General features: G+C 36.2%; 1 protein-coding gene across 2 annotated transcripts in view; it reads left to right on the top strand.

Moving 5' to 3' along the window:
• Positions 1-22,406, top strand: part of EPC2 (enhancer of polycomb homolog 2) — a 130,058-nt gene that overhangs the window by 53,451 nt on the left and 54,201 nt on the right. Inside the window, exon 1 of one of the 2 annotated variants that reach the window (XM_070240907.1) lies at positions 5,335-5,403. The exons of the other annotated variant lie outside the window; for it this stretch is intronic. The gene's annotated coding sequence lies outside the window, so the exon portion shown is untranslated. Of the gene's footprint in view, positions 1-5,334; positions 5,404-22,406 lie in introns of those variants that run through there. 2 annotated transcript variants of the gene reach the window in all.

The following is a 22,406-nucleotide window of genomic DNA, read 5'->3' on the forward strand; positions in this document are numbered from 1 at the left end:
CCAAAAAGGAGTTGGGAGTGTATGGATGTGAGGTAAATCTTCTTGTTCCTTCCTGTCCCTTTCAGTACCAGTTCTCCGTAGTCACCCATATTGATATTCTGGGGAACTTATTTAATCACCACACATTGGGGTATTCTTATCAGATTGGAAGCATCTTGGAGGCACATAGTCCTTGATGACCCCCAAGATACTCACACTGTTCCTCATTTAGACTAATTCTAGGGACCGGCCCCGTGGCTGAGTTGTTAAGTTCACTCGCTCCACTGCAGGCGGCCTAGGGTTTCGTCTGTTCGAATCCTGGGCGCAGACGTGGTACTGCTCATGGAGCCACGCTGAGGCGGCATCCCACATGCCACAACTAGAAGGACCCACTACTAAGAATACACAACTATGTACCTGGGGGCTTTGGGGAGAAGAAGGAGAAAAATAAAATCTTTAGACTAATTCTATACACTGGTCAGTTGTGTGACAAATGCAGAAAATGCTCCCTCTGTTTTACTTACTGTTATAACACATTTACTTTGTTAAAATGTTAAAATTCCTTCATTTCTTTTGGAGTTTAAGAACTTTATTTAAATTCAGGACCCAAACTTTCTTCTTAAGGAAACCACTTTGTTTACATTATTTTGACCCTATTTTGACCTTCCATTACTTCTTTTATTTAATGTTAATATTTTACAATTGACGTTAAGTGTCTCAGAATTTTAGCGCATGAAGGAACTTGAGATATTGTTTCATAAGTATTCTGAAGTTAATTTGTGTCCAGTTTTGAATTCAATTAAATGGTTCTTGGAAACAGGTCTCTTTTTTTTTTTTGAAATGAAGGTTCACTTCCCCTTCTTCGTGGATTATACCTACAAACACAGATCAGTAGAACGTCTCACCTACTTGGCTGAAAGAAAGGAGAGTTCAGAGAAAGGATAGGTGGGGTAGCACCTTCTTGTTATCTGTCAAGCAAGGAGAGGAACTCACTCAAAGGAAATTGAATTCTGCTGTTTGTGTCTGCGGCCGAGATCTTAAGCCCTGGGAAAGTGCCTCTGTGTGTATACTGCTGTATACCTCTGTACACTTGAAACTGGCTCCTTCTCAATCCCATAAAGCTGACCATTGTGAAGTCTACATTTGGAAAAGAAGAAAAATTCCACTTACCAGTGTAAAGTGGATCTGTATGTTCCACTAGATGTTCGGCAAGAGTGAGACAGATGCTGGCCTAACATCCAACTTCAATCTCATTATCCTTGGAATATCCTTTACTGTTCTCCCCATTAAACAAAAATGATGGTAATTGACTCTTGCCCCGGGGGGGCCAATATGTTTTGATTAGAAAGTGTTGGAAAAGATCCCAAATGAAGAGCATTGTTTTGTTTATACAGTAAAACTTCCTGGTGAAAAGGATGCGTTCTAGGAACATCATTTTCTTGTAAAAATGTCACTGGGTATATATTAAGAAATCAAATTGAGAGGCTGGCCTGATCGCCTAGTGGTTAAGTTTGGCACTCTCTGCTTAGGCGGCCTGGGTTCATTTCCCAGGAGCAGACCTACAGCACTTGTCAGTGGCCATGCTGTGGTGGCAACCCACATACAAAATAGAGGAAGATTGGCACAGAAGTTAGCTCAGAGCAAATCTTCCTCAATGACAACAAAAGAAATCAAATTGAGCACAAATCCTATGAAGTGACATCAAACATCTAAATAAATAAATACTAGAAAAACAGTGCCATGAGTACATAAGTGGATTGTATCAGATTTGTGGAGAACACATTTTGGGTAAAGCTAGATCCCAGGTTGGGGTGGTTAGAGGGGTGATAACAGAGAGTGAGCAAGGCCAGGCTCTGAGGGCAACCCGCATTTAGATCAGCTGGTTTTAAGGATCTTCCTTTCTTCTCAAGATTTTACTGAGCCTCCTATCCTTGGATAAGGCCATAAGTGTGGGCTCTAGGGCTGAAATGGCAGAGCAGTATCTGGGTAGCTACTAATTCAGGATGGTGGAGGAACCCCAAAACTCAGAAAATATTAAAGTAATGCCAGGTGCTTGGGGGAAAAAGCAAAATAATCATTTTGCAGTCCAGAGTGGAGAGATGAAAGAGAAGTTTAAGTACAAGGAGAGTGCCCTTTTGGCCTATGTGCATTTATTTATGTCCACTGTTAAAAAAAAAGAGATTTGAGGTGATTGAGTAAAATACAGCATTATAGATTAAAGACCATAGATAAAGAAACTATGGAGAAAATAAAGACAGATAGAGGTAAATTTGATGCATAGTGGTACATATTTTAGGCATGTTGTAATTAATAGACAAAGCAAAAAAGTAAGATTGGTTTTAAGGTGTGTATTCCAGTGCATATTTCCTGGCACTGAAGCATTTAGAATTCTCCTGTGGGGACTTACAGAGAAGATACTGTGATGTAACCCGGCACACCTGAGTTTGTTAATAGGCGTTACCAGAAATAGGCCTTCCGCATAGCCACCTGGCACCTAGCATCTCTGTGGAAGATTCTTCAGTGACGCCACACTGCCTTGAGATTTGGCACCTTTCAGCATCTTGCCTGTCTCCCAGTCTACCATAGAAGACTAAATTTCCTTCTCATCTTACCCCAGTAATATAATTTCATGAGCTGCCTACCTATAAAAATATTTTCTTATATGCTTATTTCCCCAAAATTTTAATAGAAGACTGAACTTTTCTTTCCACAGTTATGGGTAAAGGTATAATAAAGTAGCTAACATTTACTGATTGCTGTGCCCGGCTCCTGTTAGTGTTTTATATATGTTAAGTCAGTTACTCCCAAAGGAACCCGAGGAGGCAGCTAATATTTTTACCCCCGTTTTAAAGAAAGATTACATAAATAGCCAAAGGTAATGCAGCTTGCAAGTGCAAGAGTCAGAATTCGAACTCAGGCCGTCTTGCTCTATAGGCCGTCTTGCTCTAGAGCATGCAAGTTTAAGTATGATGTACTGCTTCTTGGCGATGGATTATAAGATGCAAATACTGATACACAGTAAACAGACATCCATTACCATTCAAATGTGTTTGATAATAGAATTAACAATGGGAGTAAAGAATTCCTTTCTCTTTTTTTTTTTTGGTAGATAATTTGCAGGATAGAGGATAGGTTGCTGATAGAAAAGGGGGTCCTGGGCGTGAAAGACAAATGCAAGCACCTGTTATGACACTTTTCTGGTTTGGCCTAGCAGGAGGTTAATGAATGGGGGAGAACTGTGCATGAGGGGAGGTACCGGGAAGAGGGAAAAGCTTGAAGGAAAGGGAACTGTGAGAGTAATAAAAACAAGTAATTAAAACACATTTTACAGTTTTCCTTAGAGTAGTGAGGAGCTCCAGTGAAAGGAGGTGAATTTTAGCATTTGGGAAGCCTAAGATCCAACTTTTAAAAGGGCCTTTTAAGACAATTTTTAAAAGCCTTTGAGGAAGAGCAATTCAATGACATTGAGGGGAAAGCCCCTAGGACAACAATATGGGCTGAGCCTTTAAAAAATAATCCTCCTCCAACCCACATGTGTGTGCAGGTGTACACACACGAAATAAAGGATCAGCCAGGACCTTTGGGATCTAGGAAGTAACTGAGCTAGAGAACCTCTTCTGGTGCCTCTGGGTGTCCTGGCTTTCTCCACGTCCAACTCTAAAGTCAATTCTGCAACCCTGATAGAGGGAGGCCTAAGCTGGGAAAGGGTGTGTGGCAGTTAGTGATTTCTAAACCTCCAGATAAGCACTGTGCTTGGCAAACAGTGAAGTTGGCTTTGGATGGAGTGAATAGGGCCTTGGTCAAGTGGGCTTTATTTTCTCCATCTGTTTAGAAAAAAATCATAGTTACAGTACATGGTGGTTCAGAGGAGGCAAAAATGGAGAGTAGATGTGATATAAAAGGTGAAAGAATAAAAAGCCTCCGTGACGATGTTGCTTTTTGAATAAGATATTATTTAGTGGGTGATAGTTTTCTCACTGGCATTCTTCAATAAAGTCATCAAAATTATAGGAATATGAGACCCTCTTCTCTATGCAGGTTAAAGAAAGCTACTTTTTTTCCTCCCTAAATTGGACCTTGTTCAAAAATAGTTGTTTCTCATCACTGGCTTAAGAGTCTCCTCTGTTTCTCTGACAGAAACTAGGGAAATAGGCTGTCTTGGGTTTTTTTTTTGAGACGAGGTTTATTGTCTATAATGAAAAAGAAAATGTTAATTGCAGAAAACATTAATAATCCCATCTTGCAAACATAGCTGACCGAGATAAAAATTGTATTTTCTTCACTTTATTTCCAAATTTGCGTTATACTGTGTGTATATATCTGTGTGTATTTCTAGCTTTTGCTTTTTTTACTTAATTATCATAAACATTTTTCCGTGTGATTAAGTAACTTTAATAATTTTAGAAAGCTGTAAAATATTACAAGGAATTAGTTTTATATCCTTCAGTAGTCAGCAGGAATCTGTAAGCAAGCAAGCCAGTACTGGATGTTATTTGTTTATACTTTACTTAACAAGGAGTTTTAGACTCAGATTATTTGTGGTTTTGTTATATTACTAAAGTATGAATTTATATATTAGTAAGTTAGTAATTTGCATTAGTAAAATATAATTTGCATTTCAAGGAAAAATAGGATTGTAGGCTTTTAAAAAAATTAATAGTTATTTTTTTCAAGAGCTAGTGTGCAATGAACTGTTCTTAGATAAGGTCTAATGTAATTTAGAGACATTTACAATCTCTTTAATCCAGCTACATAATCTTTTTGAGATATCATATGGTTTGTAAGATGCCAATACCTGTGTCCTTTCAGGGCTTATTTATAACTTCAGTTTTCCTGAGGAAATACCCTTTAAGAGTTTTTTCCTTTAAGGAGTTTTAACTGCTGGCGTGTTTTAAGAAACGACGTGTGTATAGTCTGATATTAATGGGACATTACAGCTCGTACTTATTTTAGTTATTAACTGTGTTACTTGGGTCAAGTTAGCTGGCTCATCTGAGCTTCAGATGCTTCTATTGAATGGGAAAAAATAATACATACTTCATATGATTGCTTGAAAAATAAAATGAAATAATTTTAGAATAGCCACTCTTATTTGACACATTAGTTTCTACCCTTTACCAGCATCTAACTCAGTGCCAAAAATCCATAACCACATCTGGAAAACTCTAGGCAAGAACCAATGAGGTCTAGATTTAGAAAGCAGCATTTTGAGCACATTTAGGCAGTATTTTGTAACTGACTGGATGAGAAGATGAGACAGAGAACAGAATTGAACATGACATTGTCCAGCTGTGGAATGTGGAAATGAAGTATGTTTAGGTGTTTTTCCTTAATACCTCATAATTAATACATATTGAGTGGTGAGCCAAATATTATAAGGAGTCTATGTTTTACCTTGTTTCATACCCATGAAAACCGTATGAGGTAGGTAAAATTATTTTCCTCATTTTACAGAGGTTGTAATGGTCTGTTATAAATACAGAGACATTTAGGAGCATATTCTCAAGACCTTGTGAATAGAGGAACCAGAATTTGAATCAGGCAATCAAGTTCCAGAATCCATACTTCTCCCCCTGCCCCCAGTTTTATTGAGATGCAATTGACTTATGACACTGTGTAAGTTTAAGATGTCTAGCATAATGATTTGACTTACGTATATTGTGAAATGATTGCCACTGTAAGTTTAGTTAACATCCATCACCTCGTATAGTTAGAAAATTTTTTTTTTTGCCTGTGATGAGAACACTTAGACTTTACTCTCAACAACTTTCATATATGTCATATAACAGTATTAACTATGGTCATCTTGTTGTACATTACATCTGTAGTACATATTTATCTTATAACTGGAAGTTTGTACCTTTTGACCACGTTCATCTAATTTCCTCTCCCCCCACCTCTCACCGCTGGTAACCACAAATCTGATCTTTTTTTCTCTGAGTTTGGTTTTGTTTTTTTGTTTTTAGATTCCACATATAAGTGAGATCATAGAGTATTTGTCTCTATATCTAACTTAATTCACTTAACATAATGTCCCCAAGTTCCATCTGTGTTGTCACAAATGGCGCAAATTAGGATTTCCTCTTTTTTTTTTTTTAAGATTTTATTTTTTTCCTTTTTCTCCCCAAAGCCCCCTGGTACATAGTTGTATATTCTTCGTTGTGGGTCCTTCTAGTTGTGGCATGTGGGACGCTGCCTCAGCGTGGTTTGATGAGCATTGCCATGTCCGCACCCTGGATTCGAACCAACGAAACACTGAGCCACCTGCAGCGGAGCGCACGAACTTAACCACTCGGCCACGGGCCCAGTCCCTCGGATTTCCTCATTTTTTATGGCTGAATAATGTTCCATTGTGTACACACACACACATACAGCCCGCAACTACTTCTATTCATTAGTTGGACGCTTAGGTTGTTTCCATGTCTTGACTGTTGTAAATACTGCAGCTATGCACATGGGGTGCAGATAATCTCTTTAATATAGAGCTTTTCCTTTCTTTGGATATATTCCCAGAAGTGGGATTGCTGGATCATGTTGTTCTATTTTTAATTTTTTGAGGAGTTTCTTTACTGTTTTCCATAATGACTATACTAACTTACATTCCCACAACTGCACAAGAGTTCCCTTTTCTCCACATTCTCACCAGCATTTGTTATCTCTTGTCTTTTTGATGCTAGCCATTCTAACAGGCCTGAGGTGATAACTCATTGAGGTTTTGATTTGCATTTCTCTAATGATTAGTGATGCTGAACACCTTTTCCTGTACCTGTTGGCCATTCATTTATCTTCCTTAGGCAAATGTCTGTTCAGGTCCTTGCCCATTTTTTAATTGGATTAATAGGTTTTTTTTAAACAGTTTTAGATTTACAAAAAATTGAGCAGATAGTGTAGAGAGTTTCCATATGCTATCCCCTGCACGCGCGCGCACACACACACACACACACACACGCGCTTTTCGCTATTATTAATATCTTGCATTAGGGTGGTACATTTGTTACAATTAATGCAGGTCATACCTTATCATTAATTGAAGTCCACAGTTTAGTTTACTGTTCATTGTTTGTGTTGTACAGTTTTATAGATTTTAAGATATCCATGTCATGGGTCCACCATTACATTATCCTCAAAATAGTTTCACCACCCTCAAAACTGCCTGTGTTTCACCTATTCATCCCCCCCAAATCTCTAGCAACCACTGGTCTTTTTGCTATAATTTCTTTCTTTATAGTTTTGCCTTTCCCAAAATGTCATATAGGTGGAATTATATGGTACATGCGTTTTTCAGGCTGGCTTCTTTGACTTAGCAATGTGCACTTAAGATTCTTCTGTGTCTTTTTGTGCCTTGATAGCTCATTTCTTTTTGTCATTGAATAATATTCCATAGTATGGACGTACCACAGTTTGTTTATTCATTCACCTATTGAAGGACATCTTGGTTGCCCCAGTTTGGGGCAATTATGAAAAAAACTGTTCTAAATATTTGCAGGTTTTTGTTTGGACATGAATTTTCACCTCCTTTGAATAAATACCTAGGAGTGTAATTGCTGCATCTCATGGTAAGACAATGTTTAGCTTTGTAAGAAACTGCCAAACTGACTTCCAAAGTAGCTGTACCATTTTGCATTCCTTCCAGCAGTGAATGAGTGTTCCTGTTGCTCTGTATCCTCATCAGCGTTTGGTGTTGTCAGTTTTTGGATTTTAGTCATTCTAATAGGTGTATAATGGTGTCTCATTATTTTAACTTGCAGTTCCCTAATAACTTAGGATGCTGAGTACCTTTTTATATGATTAATTGCAATTTTTATACCTTCCTTGGTGAGGTGTCCAGATTTTTTAATTGGATTGTTTTTCTTATTGTTGAGTTTTAAGTGTTCTTTGTATATTTTGGATACAAATCCTTTATTAGATATGTGTTTTGAAAATATTTTCTCTGTCTGTGGCTTGTCTTTTCATACTATCTTTCATAGAGCAAGAGTCTGAAATTTTAATGATGTCCAACTTAATTTTTTTCTCTCGTGAATTGCACTTTTGTTGGTGTTTTCTAAAATCTCATCACCAAACATAAGATCATCTGGATTTTCTCCTGTATTGTCTTCTAGTAGCTTTATAGATTGTATTTTACATTTAGTTCTGTGATCCATTTTGAGTTAATTTTTGTGAACGATATAAGGTCTGTGCCTAGATTCATTTTTTTTTTTTTTTAAAGATTGGCACCTGAGCTAACAACTGTTGCCAATCTTTTTTCTTTTTCCTGCTTTTTTACTCCCCAGATCCCCCCAGTATATAGTTGTATGTTTTAGTTGTGGGTCCTTCTAGTTGTGGCATGTGAGACGCCACCTCACTGTGGCCTGATGAGCAGTGCCATGTCCGTGCCCAGGATCCGAACTGGCGAAACCCTGGGCCGCTGAAGTGGAGTGGGTGAACTTGGCCATGGGGCCGGCCCCCATTTTTTTTTCATAGATGTCCAGTTGTTACAGCATCATTTGTTGAAAAGTTGCTTTTCAACTCTGTTCTTTTTCCATTGAACTGCCTTTGCTCCTTTGTTAAAGATCAGTGCTGTGTTTGTATGGGTCTATTTCTGGGCTCTCTATTCTGTTCCATTGATCTTTTTGTCTATTCTTTTCTCAATAGCACTCTGTCTTAATTAGTAGAGCTTCATAGTAAGTCTTGAAGTTAGTCTTCTGACTTTTTTCTTCTGCTTCAATATCCTGTTGACTATTTTGGACCTTTTGCTTCTCCATTCAAACTTTAGGATTCATTTGTCCATATCCACAAAATAACTTGCTGGGGTTTTGATTGAGATTGTATTGAATTTATAGATCAAGTTGGGAAAAACTGACTGTTAACAATATTGAGCCTTATCAGTGAACACGAATATCTATTTATTCAGTAGTTCTTTGATATGTTTCACCAGAGTTTTGTAGTTTTTCTCATATGTATATGTTACATATTTTGTTAGATTTATACCTAAGTATTTCATTTTTGGGGGTGCTAATGTAAATGGTATTGTTTTTAATTTCAGATTCTTCTTTTTCAGTTCAGTATATAGGAAAGTGATTGATTTCTGTATATTAATCTTGGTTCTGCAACCTTGCTATAATCACTTAGTTCCAGGAGTTTTTTGTCACTTCTTCTGGATTTTCTGCATAGAAGATCATGTCATCTGTGAACAAAGGCGGTTTAATTTCTCCCTTCCCAATCTTTATGCCTTTTCTTTTCTTTTCTTTTTAATGAGGAAGATTGGCCCTGAGCAAACATCTGTTGCCAATCTTCCCCTTTTTGCTTGAGAAAGATTGTTGCTGAGCTAACGTCTGTTCTAGTCTTCCTCTATTTTGTATGTAGGATGCCACCACAGCATGGCTTGGTAAGTGGTGTGTAGGTCCACACCTGGGATCCAGTGAACCCATCTGGGCCTGGTGTTTATAGTTTGGAAGATTATTAGTAATTATTGATTCAATTTCTTTAATAGATATAGGCCTATTCAGATTGTATATTTCTTTCTTCTGTGGGTTTTGGCAGATTATGTCTTTCAAGGAATTAGTCCATTTCATCAAGGTTATCAAATTTGTGGGCATTGAGTTGTTCATAATACTCTTTAACTATCCTTCTAATGTCCGTGGATTCAGTAGTGTTGTCCCGTATTTCTTTCCTTTCTGATATACTAATTGTGTTTTCTCTCCTTTTTTCTTAGTTAGGTTGGCTAGAAACTTACTAATTTTATTGATCTTTTCAACAACTGGCTTTTGGTTTCGTTGATTTTTCTCTTATTGATTTCCTGTTTTCAGTTTCATTGACTTCTGTTTTGTTTCTTCTGCTTACCTTGGATTTAATTTGCTGTTCTTTTTCTAGTTTCTTAAAGTGAAAGTTTATATTTTTGATTTTAGATCTTCTTTTCTAGCACATGCATTCAATGCTATAAATTTCTCTTCATTGCCTCCCACAGATTTTAATGAGTTGCAATTTCATTTTCATTTAGTTATATTTTTAAATTTTTATGTGTATTGTTTAATCTCTAAGTATTTTTGGATTTTCCAGCTATCTTTCTGTTATTGATTTCTAATTTAATTCCATGGTGATCTGAGAGCAGATATTGTACGATTTTTATTCTTTTAAATTTGTTAAGGTGTTTTTCTATGGCCCAGAATGTGGTATCTTGGTCAGTGTTCCATGTGAGATTGAAAAGAATGTGTAATCTGCTATTGTTGGATAAAGTAGACTATAGATGTCTGTTATATCCAGTTGATTGGTGGTGCTGTTGAATTCACCTGTGTATGTCCTTAACTGATTTTCGCCTGCTGGATCTGTCCATTTCTGTTCGAGTGGTGTTAAAGTCTCCAGCTGTGATAGAGGATTCATCTGTTTCTTCTTGCATCTCTATCGTTTTTTTGTCTCACATACTTTGATGCTGAGTTTTTAGGCACATACACATTAAAGGTTGTTATGTCTTCTTGTAGTATCGACCCCTTTATCATTATATAGTGCCCTTCTTTATCTCTGATAACTTTCCTTGCTCTAAAGTCAGCTCTGTGTGAAATTAATATAGCTCTACTCCTGCTTCCTTTTGATTAGCGTGAGCTAGGTGTATCTTTCTCCATTCTTTTGCTTTTAATCTATATGTGTCTTTATATTTGAAGTAGAGGTTTTTTGGTAGATAAGAAGTTGGGGTCTTGTTTTTTTGTTGTTGTTGTTGAGAAAGATTAGCCCTGAGCTGACATCTGCCACCAGTCCTCTTTTTTGCTGAGGAAGACTGGCCCTGAGCTAACATCTGTGCCCATCTTCCTCTACTTTATATGGGGATGCCTGCCACAACATGGCTTCATGAGTGGTGTATAGGTCCGCACATGGGATCCAAACCGCAGACCCTGGGCCACCAAAGTGGAGTATCTGAACTTAACTGCTATGCCACTGGCCAGCCCTGGGGTCTTGTTTTTTGATCCACTCTGACAATCTGTCTTTTCATTGATGTATTTAGACCATTGACATATAAAGTGATTATTGATATGGTTGAATTAATATCTACCATGTTTGTTACTGTTTTCTCTTTGTTGCCCTTGTTCTTTGTTCCTTTTTTTGTCTTCCATACTTTTTCTGCCTTTTGTGGTTTTGATTATTTTATTTGCTCATTTTCTGTCCTTTCTCAGTATATCAATTATACTTCTCTTTTTTTAACTTTTTTTAGTGATTGCCCTAGAGTTTGCACAATACATTTACCAATAATCCAAGTCCAATTCCAAATAACACTATATCACTTATGGGTAGTGCAAGTATCTTACAACAACAAAATATTTCTAATTTCTCCCTCCTATTCCTTGTATCATTGCTGTCATTCATTTCAGTTACACATAAGCCTACATAATTGAATACATTGTTGCTGTTATTATTTTGAGTAAAACTATTATCTGTTGGATCAATTAAGAAAAATAAACGTTTTCATCTTACCTTCACTTATTCATTCTCCAGTGCTCTTCCTTTCTTTATGTAGATAAAAGTTTCTAATGTATATCATTTTCCTTCTCTCTGAAGAATTTTTTAACATTTCTTGTAAGGGAGGTCTCCTGGCAACAGACTTCCTCAATTTTTGTCTGAAAAAATCTATTTTTCCTTCACCTTTGAAGGATAACATCATAGGGTACAGAATTTTAGTTTGGTGGGTATTTTTCTTTCAACACTTATTTTACTCCACTCTCTTCTTGCTTCTGTGGTTTCTCAGGAGAATTGAATAAAATTATCTTTGTTCCTCTCTTTAGGTAAGATTTTCCTTTTTACCTTTGACGTTTTCTCTCCTTGGTGTTGTCTGAGCTTCCTGAATCTGTCGTTTGTTGTCTGACATTAATTTGGGGGAAATTCTCAGTTATTATTACTTCAGATATTGCTGCTATTCCCTTCTGTCTTTTCCCTATGTTAATTGTATTATGTGTATATTAAATCTTTTGTAGTTGTCCCACAGTTCTTGGATATTCTGTTCTATTTTTTTCATTCTTTTTTTCTTTACTTTTCAGTTTTGGACGTTTCTGCTGTCATATTGTCAAGCCCAGAGATTCTTTCCTCAGTCATGTCCAGTCTACTAATGAGCCCATCAAAGGCATTTTTCATTTCTGTTAACAATGTTTTTTTTAGTTTTTCCTTTAAAGACTTTACCATGTTAATCATAGTTTTTAAAAAATTTATAATCTGATAATTCCAACATTCCTGCCATATCTGTTTCTGGTCCTGATGTTTTGTTCAGTCTCCTCACACTGTGTTTTTTCATCTTATTACGCCTTGTAATTTTTTGTTGAAAAGCGGACATGGTGTACTGGGTAAAAGTAACTGAGGGAAATAGGATTTTAGTGAGGTAGTGGTAAGGTGTCAGGGGAAGGGAAACATTCTGTAGTCTTACGATTAGGTCTCAGTCTTGTGGTGAGCCCCTCTTCCTGGACTATGAACTTCACCAATGCTTTTCAGTTTTCTCCCCACCTTATGTGGGACAGGATGGCTAGAAGGGGCTGGAGTTGGGTATTTCCTTTCCCCCAGGTCACTTAGACTCTGATGAAATCCCGGAAGCTTAAGCTCTGGTAGAACAGTTTCTCCTCAGTGCAGGCCTTGTTGAGAAAAACAGTGCTTTGGAATATTTCAAAATGGCTCTGTTTTCCCTCTTCCTGCCTGAAGCAAGAGGGCATTTTTCTCTGATATTCACTTTGAGGACCTGGTAGAGTTCCTTGAGGTAAAACTCACCAAGTTGTGGGGCCTCCTTGTGACTGGATCCCCCTGAAGCTTTCATCACTCGTACTTGGCTATGCTGGGCATCTAGCAATTCGTTGCTTACAATTCAGCTTTCCTACCTTGGCACTGGTTCCTGGGGAGGTTTCTCCTAGTGAGTTTCTGTTCTGGCAGATTCTGATTCTCCGTCTTTACCTGCCTGTCTCTTCAGTTTTGGGGGCAACTATTTGCCCTGTGACCTCACTTCTCTAATGGATGTAAAAGAGTTGTTGATTTTTCAGTTTGTTTGACTTCTACTTGTTAGGATGGAGTGGCCACTGCTAAGCGCCTCCTGTCTGCCTGGAAACTGGAAGTCCATATATAATTTCGTTTTCAACCTTTTTTCACTTAGTGTTTAGATTTTTAACCGTGTCATTGTCTTCATTGTTTTGTATTGGTTGCTCATTTTATTGAAATTGATATATAATAGCTTAACAAATTTCTTCTGATTGAAACAGATTGTTAATTTTTTTGGAGGGGCTATTTTTGGTAACACTGCTTGTATCTGTGGCTTTGTCTTCTTAATTCTCAGAAGTATATGAAAAAATGTTAAATCTATTCTTTTGGAATTTTTTATTGTCTATGTTTTTAAATGTCTGCAATAGTAGTAAATATTGCTTTTTAATAAACTGTGCTTTAGTTAATTTTGGAAAACCCTTCAGAGCCAGGTGTGGTCAGTTACTTAGATATTTTGGTTTAAGAGAAAATTTTGGCTACAAAATATTAGACTGTTTTATATCATTTATAATCTTGTTTTGAAGGCAGTTTCAGAGAAGAGTTTCCTAAGTGCTTTCTCTTTGGATATACTCCTTGAGGATTTAAGATCATTGCTTACTCATGAGTCATCAGAGCCCCTTAAACTCTCACTTTTTTTCTTCACCTCAGTGAAGGCAAAATGGTCTGAGTAGGTTTTATATTGTGTTCTGAAATGTAACATTTTTAACACAGTTTTTTAAGAATTGGAAAATATTTGATTGCAGCTTATTTGTTCATTTGTCAGTGTTAGTTGGCCTACTATGTTTAGGGCCTAGTTTTGATGATATAATTTTTTTTTTTATCTCAGCCTCAGTCAAGAATTTCATGTTCTCTGTAGTAGCTGATAGTTACTTGGCTGCTCGTTCTGGACACAACTCTAGTGAATTTTTAGGCATTAAGGTTATTGAATCAGGAACTGTTGGCCAAGATGTTATATTGGGAATTCAGAAATCTTATTGCTGAAGGATCTGGAATTATGTCAGATAGGTTGTTTTGAAGAGAACATGGATGGCACCAGAGGAATAAGATTATATATAGGTAGTGAGTTGCTAGCTGCAAATTTACCCCCTCTTCATGAGGCATCTAACCACTTTATATTATAATTAATTGTATTACTTTATTAGACAGTTATTTTTTCATCTCTTTGATTACTATCTCTTTGATTTCTTTGTCTGGCCCTGTTCTGGTAATACCTGATATATGGCATTGAAATAAGCAAATTGAAATATTTATGAATTTTCTGATCCATAAGGAATATAGAATTTAATTTTTGGGAACAGCTATTTTAGGCATCTATATCTTAGAACTGGCTTGGATTTATGTTAGAATACAGGAGATGGGTTCTGAGAAAGTTGCACTTAAATGCACACACACACATATACACATATACATATATATACAGTCATGTGCCATATAACAACGTTTCTGTCAACGATGGACTGCATATATGACAGTGGTCCCATAAAATTAGTACCATATAGCCTAGGTATGTAGTAGGCTATACTATCTGGGTTTATTTAAGTACACTCCATGATGTTTGCACAACAACGAAATCACCTAACAACTCATTTCTCAGAATGTATCCCTGTTGTTAAGCGATGCATGACTGTATGCCCTTTTCTATGATTCCCTAGCTGTTAACATTTCATAATACTTGCTTTCTCTCTCTTTCCCTCTCTCTTTCTCCTTACTCCCACACTCTCTCTCAGTCCTCTCTCTCACTTTCCTCCTCCATATTATTTTTGTTCTGAACCTTTTTAGAGTAAGTTACAGATGTCATGCTCATTTATCTCTGAGTACTTTAATGTTTGTTTCTTAAAAATACATTCTCTTTCGTAACCACAGCATAGTTATCAAAATCAGTAAATTTCCAGTGATATAATACAATTATCCAATTTGTTCACCTCATTTATATTTTAATAATTGTCCCAATAATATTCTTTATAGTGAAGGAAAACTCCAGATGATGTGTTGCATTCACTTGTCACATCTCTTGGGCTATTTCTAAGTCTTTTGGTGCTTTGTGGACCAACATTTTTGAGTACAGGCCAATTATTTTGTAGACTGCTCCTCAATTTGGTTTTGCCTGTTTCCTGATGACTTGATTCAGGTTACAATGGGGTTTTGTTGTTATTGTTTTATTGTGATAAAAACCACATAACAAATGTTCTCTCTTAACTATTTTTAAGTGTACATAACAGTATTGTTAACAGTATGCACATTGTTGTACTACAGATCTCTAGAACTTTTTCATTTTGCATGACCGAAACTCTATACCCATTGAACAACTCCCTGTTACACCCTCCCCCAAACCCCTGGCAACCACTGTTGTACTTTTTGTTTCTGTGACTACTTTAGCTACCTCATATAAGTGGAATCATGTGATATATGTCTTTTTGTGATTGACTTATTTCACTTAGCGTGATATCCTCCAGGATTTATCCATGTTGTAGAATATGACAACATTTCCTACTTTTTTAAGGCTGAATAATATTTCAGTGTATTATAAATAATAATTTTGTTTATCCATTCATCTTTTGATGGACATTTAGGTTGCTTCCACATCTTGCCTGTTGTAAATAATATTGCAGTGAACATGAATATTCACTTATCTCTTTGAGATCTTCTTTTCAGTTCTTTAGAATATATTCCCAGAAGTGTGATTGCTGGATCACATGGTAGTTCTATTTTTAATTTTTGAGGAACCTCCATACTGTTTGCCACAGTGGCTGCACTATTTTACCATCCTGACAACAGTGCACAGAGGTTCCAATTTCTCCACATTCATACCTACAAGTGTAATTGTTTTGTTTTTTGAGGTTTTTTTTTTTTGTAATGGCCATCCTAATGAGGGTGAGGTGATATCTCATTGTACTTTTGATTTGTAATTCCCTAATGATTAGTTATGTTGAGCATCTTTTCATATGCTTCTTGGTTATTTGTTTGTCTTCTTTGGAGAAATGTCTATTCAAGTCCTTAGCCCATTTTTTTATTCGGATTAAGGATTTTTTTGTTCTTAAGATGTAGGAGTTCTGCATATGCTCTGGATATTTAATCCCTTATCAGATATATGATTTGCAAATATTTTCTCCCATTCTGTAGGTTACCGTTTTACTCTCTTGTTTCCTTTCCTATACAGAAGTTTTTAAGTTTGACACAGTCCCATTTATTTTTGTTTTTGTTGCCTGTGCTGTTGATGTCGTATCCAAGAAATCATAGCCAAACCCAATGTCATGAAGCTTTTCCGCTTTTTCTTCTTCTAGGAGTTTTATAGTTACGGGTCTTATGTTTAGGTCTTTAATTTATTTTGAGTTAATATTTGTGTATGATGTAAGATCAGGGTCCATCTTTATTCTTTTGCATGTGGATTTCTAATTTTCCCAAATCCATTTGTTGAGCAGACTATCCTTTCTCCATTGTGTAGTCTTGGCACCCTTTTTGATCATTTGGTCATAAATATGAGGGTGTATTTCTTAGCTCTTTGTTCCATTGGTCTATATGTCTTCTGTCCACATGGATTTGATTATTGTGGAAATGTAATATGTTTTGAAATCTAAAATGTATGTTTTTAAATGAAGTGTTTTATGTCCTCAGTAGGGCTTGTTTTTGAAAAGAACATTTGGTGAAGTTTTCTTTAGCCAAGAGACTCTTTAGTAAAGGAAATTATTCATTACCCTCCAATTTATGTTTTATATGTTTGGATTTTTTTAGATCTATTAGGATTCCTATTTCAAATCTTTCTTAGATTTTCTGTAAATAGTCATGTGTTGCATGATGATATTTTGGTCAACGACAGACCACATGTATGACAGTGGTCCCATATGATTAGGACCATATAGCCTAGGTGTGCAGTAGGCTATACCATCTAGGTTTGTGTAAGTGCACTCTATGATGTTCACACAATGACAGAATCACCTGATGATGCATTTCTCAGAACATATCTCTGTCGTTAAGTGACACGAGTTTATTTCCTTGTCCATTTAATACTTTGCTAACATTAAAACAAATCTGTTTATAAGAATACTGTTATTTAATTTCTCAAGTTCCTGACCTTGTAGTAGGCTATAGAGATATGACTTATTTATTATTTTCCACTATTAGGTATTACTAGAATGTATATTCTTGTGTATATAATATGTAATGTAGAATTAGTTTGTACTGCTTAAGTTAAAATACTACCTGCACCCAGATATTTAAATGAAGCTTTTTACTCTCATTCTCTATTTGTTGAATGATTGGTTGAGAATAAATAGGTAAGATACAAGATTTGGACAGAAAGTGGTAGAGAGTCTGATAGTACATAGGGATTGCTGACCCGGAATATTTTTTTAAAACGTAAAATTGGTTTTAGATTCACAAAGTAACATGATTTTATTTTTAAATAGATAATGCATTCAGATGATTCCAAAATAAAAAGAAGGTAAAAACAAGCTCATCACTGTCCACCCTCCACTCCAGTCACCCTCTTCCTATAAGTAACCACTTTTATTAGTCCTTGTATTCTTTTTGGGTTTTGTTAGGCAAATTCAGGCACATAGGAATTTATAGTTTATACCACCTCCTACACAAAAGTTAGCATACTATATGTACTTTTTGGCACGTTGCTTTTTTTTTTTTTTCTGATAAGCGTATAGTCTGGAAATTATCCCATATCAGCATGTAGAGTATGTCCTCATTCTTTTTTTACTGCTGGATAGTAGTCCATTGCGTTTGGATGTGCCAGTTTATTATCTAGTTTCCCATAGCAGGAAACTTGGATTGTTTCCAGTCTTCTATATTACAAGTAGTGCTACAGTGAATAACTATGAACATACGGAATTTCATAAAGGTGCAATTATATCTATTTCTTACCGAAATTGCCAAATTGCCTTCTACAGGAGTTGTCCATTTTGTACTTCCACTAGCAGTCTATGAGAGTGCCTGTTTCCCCATAGCCTGGTCAAAATCTCCTTTTGAATTTTTCCAGTCTGTTAGGTGAGATGATATACCTGAGTGTAGTATTTTTTTAAATAAACCTTTTATTTTGGAAAAGTTTTAGATTTACAGAAAAGTCGCAAAGGTAATATAGAGTGTTCCTGTATACTTCTCATCCAGTTTCAGTTCCCTCTGTTATCATCATGCATTACTGTGGCAACTGTGTCAAAACTAAGAAACTGATATTGGTACATTATTATTAACTAAAATCTAGCCTTTACTCTGATTTCTCTCAGTGTGGTTTTAATTTGGGTTTCTTATTGTGAATGAGATTGAATGTCTTTTCATAAGTTTGAGAGCCATTAGCATTTTTCTCTCCTGAACTGTTACTGTTGTCTATTGGGTTGTTAAAAAACAAAAAGGAGGGGTGCCAGCCCGTGGCTGAGTGGTTAAGTTCACACACTCTGCTTCGGTGGCTCAGGGTTTCACCGGTTTGGATCCTGGGTGTGGACATAGCACCACTCATCAGGCCATGCTAAGGCAGCGTCCCACATAGCGCAACTAGAAGGACCTACAACTAGAATATACAACTATGTACTGGGGGGCTTTGGAGAGAATAAGAGGAAGAAAAAAAAATAAGGTTGGCAACAGATATTAGCTCAGGTGCCAATCTTTAAAAAAAAAGGAAAAATTTGAAGGTGGCAAAGAAAAAGCAAAATTGGAGACTAAAAGGATCATTATCTTTATACACCTGGGTTTTTTCTTTTAATCACTATCACATCCCTTAGGTTCTGTCTAATATCATTAGGCTCTATCCCCTTTCTAATGATGAAATCTCTCCCTGAAAGGTTCAGAGAGTCCACTTACCACTCATTCTCGTATCCACTTATTCTTGTGGTCTTTGGTTCCCACAGTTGTCGTCATTGCTGTTACTTTTGGCTGGTAATGCTTATTTATATAAATGTGAATTCTTCAAAATGGGAGAGGAATGTAGTTAGTTAGCTAGTGAGCAAAAAGACTAAGAATAATCCTGTTTATAGTGAAGTCATGCATCATTTAACAATGGGGACATGTTCTGAGAAATGTGTCACTAGGCGGTTTTGTCATTGTGCGGGCTTCACAGAGTGTACTTAACAAACCTAAATACTATAGCCTACTACACACCTAGGCTATATGGTATTAATGTTATGGGACCACCATTGTATATGTGGTCCATTGTTGCCTGAAATGTCGTTATGTGGCACATTACTGTGTTAACCTTGAACTTCACTTAGAATAAATTAGTCAGTAGAGGGACTTGGATTACTATGTAATCTTGTAGAAGGTGGCTTTGGATTCTTCTGCACTTCACTTCCTTTATTTGTACATTGGGGAGGGAGTGTAAGTAAGGTCTCTGGCCAAGTCTTATAATTGTAGGAAATCTCAGAGAATCAAAGTCAAGAGTCCAGGCTGTATCAACATTCCTGATCTCTTGGTGCAACGTGGAAAACTGCTACACTTGTAGGCTATCAGAACCTTGGAGAGCTCCAAGCAGAGGAGATAGTGCTTGAGTTGCTCTCTGAACTTTGGGATACACTAGCTTGTCATTAACTATCTTGGAAAGTTATTTGAAGCCTGAGGATCTTAAAGATTTACAAATTTTAGAAGTTCAGTGTATTTCATGTTAGGCATAAATAAAGTTTATAGTATTTTTAAGAGTGAAGGTTTGAGTTTAGATCAGGGTTTTCAGAATGTCCAACATTACTTGGGAATTTCCTAGAAATGCAAATTCACAATCCCTCTCCAGATTTACTGGATCAGAAACTGGTGATCAAACTCAGTAATCTGTGTTTTAACAAGCTATCCAGATGATTGTGGTGAATGCTAAAGTTTGAGAAACACTGTTTTAAAGGTTTTGATGATATTCATGGCAAGGAGAGTCTTCTGAGCCTTTGTCAGATTCCAGGACTGCCTTAGGGTTATGAAGTGTATGGGAGCTCAGGAAGATGTTTTATTTGAGCTGCTTCCTAGTTTATAAGTCTACCTAGTCAGAGCCCACTTTAGTGTGCACTAGGTTCCATTTAACTGAGATTTAGATATATAATACCATTGCTGATGCTAGACTTGTAAAACTGTTCAACTCTGCTTTTTTAAAAAATAATACACATTTTATACATGTGAATACAATTTCCATGGCCATATGGTATTGAATTTTTGTTCTACTGTTTGAAGGTGGATTTGGACCGTATAGCCTCCTATCCATACTCATAATTGGTAATTTATCGTTAAGTGTATTCCCTGTCTTTCCTTCTCCTACTCACTCTGTCTGGAAAGCCCTTGCATCCACTTTCTCTATACCTGATGGTATTGATATCTGTGCTAATTTAGAAGGGATCTTGTTATACATGTTGTACTTGAAGTACAGTTAGTGTTCATTGTCCTTGGGTTAATTGGATTAGTAAACATAATTTTGGAAAGTTGTGTAAGAAAGGAAATGAGAAGTTGGAAGAGGAGATAGACCAGCAAGTTCTTAAGTGAATGACAGTCTTAGAAAGTGCTATTATTAATACTTTTAAAGAAGAACCTTTGCAAACAAAATGCATCTGTGCTTCTGTCTTATTTTATTGCTTACATCAAAGGGACTGGATATTGGCAAATAGAGTAAACATTTAGAAAAGTTAAACATGCGTGAAAGTGGGGGCTTTGTATAAAGATGGATGTTGCTTCTTTATACATTAAAAAAATTACTATTGATAATTCGTTGGTAAATACTGCAAATTTTCTTGGTGTGAAATAACTTTAAGAGGAAACTACGTTAGAATTTGTTCTCCCTTTTTTTTTTTTTTTTTTTTTTGGTGAGGAAGATTGGCCCAGAGCTAACATCTGTTGCCAATCTTCCTATTTTTGCTTGAGGAAGATTGTCCCTGAGCTAATGTCCATGCCAGTCTTCCTCTATTTTGTATGTGGGACACTGCCACAACTTGGCTTGATGAGTGATGTGTAGGTCTGCACCCAGAATGTGAAGCTACGAATGCTGGGCTGCTGAAGCAGCGCACACAAACTTAACCACTACATCACTGGGCCAGCTCCAAGTTTGTTCTCTTTTTAATTTTTAATGTTTGTTTTTAACAAATTCTTGAGTGCCTGATGCACTAAGTTCACATAACTTGTTTTACACATATTTTAGTCAACTATTTATTTTTTATCTTTGGTTATTAAATGTAATTTATAAGCTTAAACATTTAAGTCCTAAATTAAAGAAAAACAGTCTTTTGATTTATTGATATTTTTGCTCCCTTTGACAGTCAAAGAATTGTTTATTACTGCTGTTATGATTAGAAGGGTTTAACTTAGTGTCTGTGTGGTGGAGTGGAAAAGTACTGAGCTCTATGAGTCGAGACCCTGAAACCTGTGCTCAACTTACCAAGGTTCTTAATTTCTCACAGTTTTCTTATCTGTAAGATAAGGTGTTTCCAGCTCTAAATTATGTAACTTTCTATTATTTATATTAACATGTAAACTAGTATGTCTGATCGTCACCTTAACTTACTTTTTTGTTTTGTTCTTTTAATATGACCCCAGTAGTAGTATACTAGAAGGAGAAAAAGGTGACAGGGAGAGGAGAGAGGGAGAAAATTCAAAATGGATTCCAGGAATAAGGAAAAACTTTCTAAAAATGAAAGTTACCCAAATTTTATTTTATTACAGTGAGATTTTTACTTTAGTAAATATTGCTTGAGTAACCATGTTTAGTTATATAATTTTCTCCCCCACCTGGTGTTTTTCCACCAACACGAGGAAAGGGAATTATGTGATTAATTGAACATTTGAGTTCTGGTCTTTGACTACCCTTAGGAGCTATTGATTTTTAAGATTTTTACCCTCTGTTTACTAGAGAAGAGTAACTACTGTATAATTTAGGTAAAGCTAATTGGAATCTGGATCTCTCATCTTATCTTTGTTTATTCTAGTTTTCCTCTTGACAAGTTTCACATAGATTTAAAAAAAAATTTTAAGACTCAGGAAGCGTTTAATCTGGGCATCCCTGTTCTTCCTTTCTTTGTTAGTACCTCGTACATGATAGATCCTCAGTAATACGTATTAAACTTCAGAGAAAAATGAGTTTGTAGGGAAAGGACTCTGAACCTATAGTAGTAAACATTGACTCCATTCTCACAGCCTTTAGTGTCTATAGCCTCTTTAATTGATTTTCTTTGGTTCCTGCCCAGGAGACAAGCAAGTTTAGATTAAAAAAAGATCCATAATAAAAATGGAGTAATTTTGATGATGAAAACATTTAGAGCCAGGAATTGCCATTCTCTTGTGAAACTGTTTTAAACCTAAGTTTTTTAAGAAACAGCTGTTGAACGGTACATCTGTCTTCCCCTTCACTAGAAGTATGCAAGCTGGATTTGACAGCCCTTTCTTCTCTTGTGTTGTAACTTTATTGTGATTTTAAAGCTTTAGTTTTTATTGTATTAACTGTCTGTTGGGTTTTGTTTGATTTTTTAAAAAAATTTTAATAGACTGCTTTGTTGTGT

The sequence above is a fragment of the Equus caballus genome, chromosome 18 (genome assembly GCF_041296265.1).
Source record: "Equus caballus isolate H_3958 breed thoroughbred chromosome 18, TB-T2T, whole genome shotgun sequence".
Taxonomy (NCBI): domain Eukaryota; kingdom Metazoa; phylum Chordata; class Mammalia; order Perissodactyla; family Equidae; genus Equus; species Equus caballus.